Raw genomic sequence first — 7,902 nt, forward strand, 5'->3', positions numbered from 1 at the left:
CCATCCATGAAAAAAGCTCTGGCCCTCAACTCCGCACCCCCTCCCACTGCACCATGATGCTCTCTCTTCCTGCCCTTTTCTGCCCTTTTTGCAGCATCCACCCAGCCTTGCTCCTTTAGTTTGGGGTCTAACCCACAGCTTTTCATGAGGGGAACATGGCCTTAGAGCCCCACTTTTGGGGAGAGGCTGTGGGAAGAGGATGTTAAGATCAAAATTATTCTCTTCTCCTGATGGACTTTTAGGTGTGCAGGCATATATGTATTTTAAGGAGTTTTGTACCCCGATGTCCCTAAACTGTGGCACGAGTCCAGAGAGTTGGGCAATTGCCCATGCGCAAGCCAGGCTCTGCTTATCCCTTCTTGGGCATTTTCTCTTTGGCTTCTGGGCAGTCATCTCCCCGCCCAGGGTAAAACATATGACGGATATTGAAATAACTAAAGTATGGGGACAAATTTAGGAGAAGCAGAATGGAAAGTAAAATCCTCTACGAGAGGCTGTAATATCAAAAGATGCAACTTCTAGGTTACTAATGTCCTGCCGTCCTCATGCACTGGAAAGTTGGACTGCGCCACTGAAACAATTCTATGGTTTTTCTCTCTTGTGATGTGGGATCTTTTGAAGCAATAAGTTTGAGTTGAACGGGAGGAATATCCCTGGTCTGGTCAGAATGAACTCTAGTTTAATTTCTGGTCCTTTTATATCTGGGGTTTGGACTGTGGGTAACTTATTGCATTCCTTCTCTTCTTCAGTGTTCCCACTGGAGAGTGTTAAGAGAAGGCTTTTTTAAGTATGCTAGAAGTTATGATTTTTTTTTTTACTTATTTATTTTTTTCCCACTGTACAGCATGGGGACCAAATTACACATACATGTATACATACTTTTTCCTCCCATTGTTGTGTTGCGATGCAAGTATGTAGACATATTCTCAATGCTATGCAGCAGGATCTCATTGTTAATTCATTCCAAAAGCAATAGTTTGCATCCATTAACTCCAAGCTCCTGATCCCTCCCACTCCCTCCCTCTCCCCCAGGCAGCCACAAGTCTATTCTCCAAGTCTATGATTTTCTTTTCTGTGGAAATGTTCATTTGTGCTGTATATTAGATTCCAGTTATAAGTGATATCATACGATAGTTGTCTTTCTCTTTCTTACTTATTTCACTTAGTATAAGAGTCTATAGTTCCATCCATGTTGCTGCAAATGGGATTATGTCGTTCTTTTTATGGCTGAGTAGTATTCCATTGTGTATATACGCCACATCTTCCTAATCCAATCATCTGTCGATGGGTTGTTTCCATGTCTTGGCTATTGTCAATAGTGCTGCATGTTTTTTTTTTTTTTAATTAGAGTATAGTTGATCTATAGTGCTGTACCAATTTCTTCTATACAGCAAAGTGACCCAGTCATACATATATACATTCTTTTTCTCATACTATCTTCCATCATGTTCTATCACAAACGATTGGATATAGTTCCCTGTGCTGTACAACAGGACCCGATTACTTATCCATTCTAAATGAAATAGTTTGTATCTACCAAATCCAAACTCCCTGTCCATCCCCCCCCACCCCCCGCAACCACAAGTCTGCTCTTCCTGTCTGTGATCTGTTTCTGTTTTGTAGATAGAATCATTTTTTTGAGTGTGTGACAGGTTAGAATGTTATATTTCTGTATTTGGTTTAGCAGGATTCAAAGGGGAATGGCTTTCTCCCCACCTCCCTCCCAAACTGCCACAGTGCAATTGAAGGCAGTTTTGCTCCTGGAAAGTTAAACTGATGAATGGAGAACAGCTGTCTTGAGACTTGTTTGCCCCGAACAGCAGAAGGGTGGGCTGTACAGATGTGCACAAGTTGTCAACAACTGTAGCACAAATTGCAAGGGGGTGGGATTTTTCATAGTGGCAGGCAGAGATCTCAGTAAGATTGTGAAGATTTGTCTAGTTTCCTTATCACTGTCTCCCCATCCTTGTGAATCCAGGGCTGACATGGGAAGCCTCAGCCTCCGAAATGTGGATCCATCAAACCATATTTGCAAGGGTGAGAACACTAGAATCCAGAGTACCTATTGTGATTCAGTGATTAATGAACCTGACTAGTATCCATGAGGACGCAGGTTCGATCCCTGGCCTTGCTCAGTGGGGTAAGGATCTGGCATTGCTGCAAGCTGCAGCATAGCTTGAAGATGCTGCTCAGATCCTACGTTGCTGTGGCTGTGACGTAGGTGGGCAGCTGCAGCTCTGATCTGACCTATAACTGGGAACTTCCATTTGCTGTAGAAGCAGCCATAAAAAAAAAAAAAAAAGTGCTCTATGGCCAAGATAAATCTTAGAGGATAGTTGGTATTGTTTTCTGCAGGTCAGCAAACACCCCAGCTTTGTCCTCGATCTTTAAGACAAAATGACTTAAATCTTTAAGTAAAGCCTATAGATTCTGTAGGAGGATTCAGGGGCCTCAAGAGTTGATCTGGCCCAGCTTGTCACTCAGGCGGGTACCTCTCCAGTGTCTCTGAGGGATGCAAACCAATCCTCTGCTTGACTAACCCCCAACAAAAGGTGCTCAGTGCATTCAGTTGTGGGTAGTTCAAGGGCTTAGAGGACTGTTCCTGATTTTGAGCTGAAACCTACTTCCTTGAAACGTCTGCTTACTAATCCTAGTTTTGCTTTCCAGAACTACACGGGATAAATATAATCCCCTTTTCAGATGAAAGCTCTTCAGATAGTTGAAGCTGGTGACCACATTCCAAGTCTTCCTTTGTACAAGACATGCATTCCAAGTGTGACATGGTATCAAACTCCCTCACTCATCATCCTGCTGTGGATGTCATCTGTGTTTTCAGCATGTGAATCAGTCAGAATCCAGAAAGGAAGAGAGAAATACTCTCAACATTTCCAACAGAGAGAAATTAACACAGGAGCTTTTTACATAGCTACAAAAGACAGAGGGAGCAAAGAGGCAAAAGTGAGATAAGCCAGACACTAGTAACTTCTGGAAGCAGCTACTATCCTTAGAGCTGGAAAAGGAAGGAGAAGAAGTGTCTGAGAGTCCAGAATCATAGTGGAGAGCCAACCAAGGTGCCACAGCAAAGATCCTGTGGCACTGCTGGAACCTCTGCAGAGGTGCTGTCTCACAGATGCTGGGACCTTAAGGCTGTGTTAACACTCTTGTTGAGTTTGCAGCCCAGTAAACCCTTTATTTGCATGAAGCAGGTGAGGCCAAACCTGTAGTTTTGAAAATGAATGTTTGACTAAAGCTCAGGTCCTTAGTAGGTCTACTTTCGTCTTCTTTTCCCATCATATGCCCCTTTCTTCTGACAACTATGGCCCTCCTCTGTCCACATGACCCCAACAGTCCTGATCATAGGGTAGGGGGCACATAAGACAAGCTTTGAAACTTGGGCAGAGACACTGAGGGACAGATGACCCATGGAAGTGAAGAAATCAATGCCACTTCTCTGCAGAAGCAGAGTCTGAGTTCTCTACTGAGATCCCTGGAGTTCCTCTGACTTGGGGTCTTCCCAAGACGTGGTTGTTTGCCTCTTATGCTATTGAAGGCTACCCAGTAGCCTTCACAGAAAGTCATTTCTTACTTACTCAGCCAGGGTCTATTTTTACTGCTTACAACAAAAGAACCTGCACTGATATGCAGTCTTTACCTATATTCCCAAAGGCAAGAAGACAACATCTGGCTTAATGGAGATCTATCAAATATTGACTCTAACACCAGCACACCAGCTCTCCCTCCATCTTTCTGTCATCACAAATGTTAGAACCCCAATGAATTATTGCCAAGCTGGAAAGTAAATGCCTTATGGAGTGCTAAAGAGATCAGTCCTTGTTGCCATCTTGTTCCCACATCTGTGAGGCAGATGAATGTATGGAAATCAGGTCTGGAAAAAAGATTTTGATGTGACTACTTTGATTTGGTCATATCAAAATGGGTGCATCAAAATATGAACACATCTTTTCTCATTCCCTAGCAACCTGAATAATGAACATTGCAAAGCCTCACCTCAGGCTTGAATTTGACCTTACTGCTCCTCTGAAATTCACTCAGAAATAGGACGAAGATCAGGAAGTGAGTGTCTAGGTAATTATGTTAATTGGCACTTGAGAAACATTCTTTAGCACTAAATTATTTTACAGGGCTGTCAAAGTATCTTCAAAACAGTTGCATCAAAATAGCATGTACTTGATTTCTATATATCCATATGAATCATAAAAAATGCGCCAAATATGTTTTTTTTGCAAGAAGTGTATGCCCCGCCCTCTTTTATGGATTTTATGATTTTAAGGATAGAATTGAGTTTATCAACGGTATATATTCAGTCATTCAACTAGTTAAGAAACTTCTTTACTTAACCAGCATTTAGTCCATGTTTATCTGTATCATCCATAGGATAGCTTGACAATAGCATCTTGAAACCTTGACCCAGGAAAGAGTTGACTCACCCTTGAAAACTTCTCAACACAGAAACAAGATTCACTTGGTTAAAGCTTATTTTCTAAGAATCACGTTGGCACAAGTAATTATGCTTAATAACAATCTTTTAAATATTAAAAGGTATTTAATATTTTACAAATTGGTCAGGTTTTGATTTTCATTAGAGAAACCATAAAAAGAGGCATCCAGAAGGACCACTGCCCTTCTCAGAACTCAAAGCTCTGCCATACTCGTCCTCCAAGATGGCCTGACTAGGGCTCTGGTCACCTGTTCATCCACCCCTCCAATATGTTCATCTTTTGCTATGGGAGCCCATAGACAATATGATTAAACTTTCTATATATTTCCTACTTATTGCCTTAAACCCTCCAAGATAAATGAGTTTCTGAAAAATATTAAGAAAAATATTCATCTTTAGACAGTTCACTCTGATTTGGTTGGATTCTCAAGTGCAGAATTTGAAGGCAGGATGTTTAAAATGTTTTTATATTTGGAAGTATGATAGTTTTACTCCTTGAGCCGAAGTTCAAAAAGGCTTAGCCAAAAACAAGGAACACCAAGAACAATTTCTTATTCTAAATTTGGCTTTCATTGACAAGACTTTGAGATAATTTATATGGCACCACAGTGCAGAATAGAAAAACAATAAACACAAAGGAGCCCAAGAACCAGTTATTTTCCAGATGAAACCCGGTGGGCCAGCTCTGTGGGATGACACATTTAAAAGGGCGGTTGATGCCCAAGTTGATTTAGGCTACACAAAATTGATTGGAGTTCTCCACCCGGAATAGAGAGCACCCAGCAGAGCTCATGTTCTTGGTGAAATGAGAGTGCAGATGTTCATGCAGCTGGGGGACCTCAGCCTCATGAGGCTCTCACACTTGTGGTGACTGTTTGGGAAAAATGTCAACTACCAAGTGTCTCAGCAAAGCATGCCTCTGAGTCTATGTCATTTTCACTGGTGAAATAATTTTCTGCTGAAATATGAAGCATTTCATTAACTGCTCTAAAATGTGTCTGCTCAGGCACTTAGGCTGTCCCAAGAGATTCTCACTTTTATTTGAAGGAAGTGGTGCATTAATTGGCTTGTGTCCTTTGCCTGTCTAAAAGCCACCTCTGTCCTTTGTCACCACCACTTCAGAAGATACTTCTGTTCATTTCTCCCATGGCATTTCAGTATCTGTTATGCATTAGACCTAGTTGCCATTAATTCGTCGTCTCGGTTTTTCATTTGTTTCAAAATAGCTCTTCTGGAGTTCCTGTTATGGCTCAAAGATTAAAAACCCGACATAGTGCCCATGATAATGTAGGGTTGATCCCTGGCCTGGCTCAGCGGGTTAAGGATCCAGCATTGCCGTGAACTGTGGTGTAGGCTGCAGATGTAGCTCAGATCTGGTGTTGCTGTGGCTGTGACATAGGCCAGCAGGTGCAGCTCCGATTCAGCCCCTAGCCTGGAAACTTCCATGTGCCGCAGGTGTGGCTATAAAGAAATAACAAAAGAAAACAAAACAGCTCTTCTATATTTTGACAACCCTTTGCTTTACAACATTTTTTTACATTCAGATGATGATACATTTCCATACCTGTGACAATATTTTAACATTATATATTGTCTATCTTTTCATCGTGTCTGTTTTTTTCTGAGATTCTTAAACAGTTTTTTCCCAGTAAAGTTTATATGGTGATATCAAATGTGATTCATAAAAATATTATATCAAATGTATATTTTGCTTTACAAAAGCACAGTATTATCTCTATTAATTATAGTTTTCCAATTAATTATTAGTCACTCTAACTTGGAAAATAATGTAATTATTTTTGGTTTTAAAAGCCTTCAGACTTGTTGGTGTGTATGCTGAAATGTGTTCATTTGGAATTAATTTTGCTAATTTTTACTTCATTTTAGATTACTACTTAGCAAAGACACTTGGGCCATCTATTTATTTTAAGGAGGTCTTTATGCTTATGGAAACACGTGCCCTAGTAAAAGTCGACACATCTGTAAATAATATGGCCCAGTCTTGATACTTTTTACCTTTCTGTACTCCATTTGGTCCTTGTTTTTAAAAATTGAACCATGTTTCTAAAATCCCCCCAAATCCTCCAGTGCTCACTGTAGCTGCTCTGCATGTCCCACCTTCCTCTGTGGAGGGGATGTCAGTCACCTGGGGCTTGTGGACTTGAACTCGTTTGAGGAGCATGGTGTTTTCTTTTGTCTTTATCTTTTCTCCTGTTTTTTTTTTTTTGTTTTGTTTGGTTTTTTGTGTTTTTTTTTTTTTTTTTTGGCCTTTTTAGGGCCACACCCTTGGCATATGTTCCCAGGCTAGGGGGGCGAATTGGAGCTGCAGCTACCAGCCTACACCATAGCCACAGTAACACAGGATCTGAATTTCGTCTTCAACCTACACTACGGCTCATGGCAACGTTGGATCCTTAACCCACTGAGCGAGGCCAGGGATTGAACCCGCATCCTCAGGGATGCTAGTCAGTTTCGTTATTGCTGAGCCACAACAGGAACTCCACTTAGTGTTTTCTTATTGTCTCCTTGTATATCTCAGGTTTTAATTTCCTATGAACACATATTTGTTGTAGCCTTCCCAGTTTGAAGACGACTTTCCTCTGTAGAGAAAGCAAGATAGAAGTTGAATTGCCCTGTTTTCTTCTGTTAGCATTCCTCATGACACCGTCTGCCCCTGAGCAGGGGGCTTTCCATTTCTCATCCTTCTTCATGCTCTGAACTCAGCACAAAGCCCCATTCAGTGCTCTGACACAATCTTTTTAAGCCTCAGGGCAATTTCAACTCTGTTTCTCCTGGTATTATTATGACTGGCTAGTTTGTTCCTCAATTATAAGTGCTTCTTTTCATATTTCAGGCATTTCTTTTAAAATCTGAGATAATTAGGGATCTCTCTGCATAGTTTTTGTTTGCATTTGGTTTGTTATTTTGGAGTTCCTGTTGTGCAGTGGAAACAAATCTAACTAGGAACAATGAGATGCAAATCAGATCCTGTGCTACTGTAGCTGTGGCTGTGGCCAGCAGCCACAGCTTAACTTGATCCCTAGGCTGGGAACCTCCATATGCCCAGAGGTGTGGTCCTAAAAAGCAAAAACAAACAAACAAACAAAAGAAGACACTTTCCTTTTTTCTTTTTGACCAGTGCCATTTGTTGTTATGGACTGAATGTTTATGTCCCCTAAAACTCATTTGCTGAAATTTAATTCCTAACGTATTTGGAGATGGAGGCTTTAAGGGGTGATTAAGTCCCAAGGATGGAGCCCTCATGGATAGGATTAGTCCCCTTCTAGGAAGAGGTCAGAACACAACATGACTTTCTTTGTGCCCTCTGAGGATGCAATGAGAAGTTGGCAGTCAGCAACTCAGGGGAGGGTTCTCCCCAGAACCTGATAATGCCGACATTCTGATCTTTGACTTTCAGAACCATGAGAATAAGTTTCTATTGT

At 41.2% G+C, this 7,902-nt stretch overlaps 1 pseudogene; it reads left to right on the plus strand.

Annotated features, from left to right (window-relative positions):
- Nucleotides 330–5,405, plus strand: LOC110259482 (annotated as a pseudogene).

Source organism: Sus scrofa, chromosome 1 (assembly GCF_000003025.6).
Source record: "Sus scrofa isolate TJ Tabasco breed Duroc chromosome 1, Sscrofa11.1, whole genome shotgun sequence".
Taxonomy (NCBI): Eukaryota; Metazoa; Chordata; class Mammalia; order Artiodactyla; family Suidae; genus Sus; species Sus scrofa.